This window comes from Pocillopora verrucosa, chromosome 14, assembly GCF_036669915.1.
Source record: "Pocillopora verrucosa isolate sample1 chromosome 14, ASM3666991v2, whole genome shotgun sequence".
NCBI classification, from domain to species: domain Eukaryota; kingdom Metazoa; phylum Cnidaria; class Anthozoa; order Scleractinia; family Pocilloporidae; genus Pocillopora; species Pocillopora verrucosa.
In genome coordinates, this window is record NC_089325.1 from 4,742,795 (window position 1) to 4,745,144 (window position 2,350).

Consider the following 2,350-nt stretch of genomic DNA (forward strand, 5'->3'; position numbering starts at 1 on the left):
AAGTTGAAAATCGCGCGCGTGTGTTCACGCGGCTAGGGAACACTTTACACGTCTCGTGTTTGAGAAAAAGGGATTTCTTGTGGAAAAGAAAAGCGTCGAGATGGACGTAATAAGCATAAAAGATAAGATGTCCCTGATAACCGCAGGCTGCTTGATTCTGTTTATCACACACACCATCAGAAATTCATTTATCCTTAATGGCTTAGAAACGATAAACAAACAGAATTTAAGAACGTCAAGAAAAGCGAATTTCCTTCGGTTTAGATAAGAAAGTTCCGAGTGCAATCGTTCAAATTTTCGATTTCAATTATTTTTTTTCTTCATCTATGCCAGCCGTTTGCGTTTGGGAAGTAAAATTCTAAATGGTAATGCAAATTTGTCTCTCGAACCAATTGTATGCCTCTCTCTCTCTGTCTCTCCTCTCTCCGTGGAGTATTCGATGAGACAGTGCCCAGCTGTTGCAGAAGCCGTTATGTGGGATGATTTATTTTTATTACAAAGCTCATCATACATTAGTCCTTTAGCACGAAGTTGGGGTAATTTTCATCTGTCATATACTGGTTGAGTTATTTTGAGTAAACAGGCTTAATGTGCGGTGGTGCATTTTTGGGCATTCGCGATGCCTTTTTTTTTATTCATATTTTCTGGCAAGCTTGGTAAATGTTTTAACATGTGCCGAATGAGAAGTTTGTTTGGTTTCGCCGTGTGGCCAGAAGTATTTGCACATGGTCTAGCTCCAAGCAAATAGAGGGCTTTTTTTGTGTTGCATTGTGATGCATTCGTAATTTCACAAAAGCTGCGGCTGCGACAAAAAAAACCTTCTTCATGGTGTTTAAAAGCATGGACTTTCCATGCTAATCAATGCTTAATGTATTAATCTTTAATGACATTGTGTTCGTCCGTTAAGACACGAACAACACCTCAGAGAATACTCTAAATGATTTCCTGCGTTAATGTTAATTGTGCCAGGAAGCCAGAAGCCTTCTGGTAGAGGGAGACCCTTTGTTTTTTTCCTGCCCTAAAGTTTGAACTCAAAGATCAAGTTGTCTGCTTATAATTCGAATTATAGGCTTCCTTTTCATTACGCTTAGGCGAATGGATTCAGCGTTGCTATTTCCTGTGCATTTTTCGCGGTATAATGAGAATTTAATATTTGTGTATGTGTATCTGGCTTTCATAGAAACAACTGTCTAAAATTTTAAGGCTTTCAAATCAAACGCCAACCTTCCCCCCTGTAATTGTGGTTTCAAAAATTATGTCTTTTGTGGGATTGTTTATTAGGTAACTCAACTCGCTTCCTTAAAAATTTTTTGGTACTGTGGTGCGCGCTTTATTTTTATTTCTCGCGTTTGTCCTAACATATAATGAGTTACTTGCATGAATTTTTAATTGGCGAAATTGTACCTGTTTTTCTTTACAATCACTCGGCGCGTTTGAGAGTTTGATTTCTAGAGTTACACAATCGAACAGCTTAACAGGCGACCCTGCTCCACGCAGGCGTGGCGCTCGGATCATTGCGGAAGCATCGAACATCTATTCTCTTAATGTAAAATCGTGATTTAATATAGAATCTCGCTTTTAATACGCTGAAATAGTACAAACGGTTCTATCTATGTCAACCTAAGATGGCTTGGTATTTTAAAACCAAAGACCACCTGCCTACCTCCTTTTTGTATTCTTAGTTTAAATCGCCGCGGTAAATGCAAGTCTAGAAAACGTATGGCTTGCCATGGTCAAGAAAAAAGGCTTCTCCTTGTTTCATCACGATGGGGGCTGCGGGCCTACGACATGAAATAAAGAAATTTCAGTGAATTATCAATGTCGGTTTGCTCTGCGAAACGATTTGAAGTCTCAGACGATATCTTTTCGGGGGGGGGCACATTTATCACGTTCTTCTTGGGCTGTTTTTAGTCGTATTGTCATGTAATATTCCGTTTTACTAAAAAAAAAAAAAAAAAAGAAAAAGCGCATATCAGCCAAACAAAAGCGCAGGAAAAAAAAGAAAATTGCCCCAGCAAGCGGGTAAATGACCATTGATACTCACGTCGTGTTTTAAACCTGACAAATTCCGCCTATTGACAATGCTAAATTAAGTTGTTGGGGTGTAAAACGTCCGGAAAATAAGGCAGATTAAAGAAATCTTTATACCCCTCCCCACCCCCCCCCCCGCACCCCCCAATTGAAGTTTGATGAAAAACGTAGATCTTTACGCTGTCAGCGCTTTTGTAATTTTTCTCTGTGTCGTTGCACCCTTCATACTCTAATCCAATTCGTCGTTCTTCTCTAATGGATGAGACTATAGAGTGCTTTCACAGGCTTTCACAAGTCCCTACATTTTATCGCGATTTTG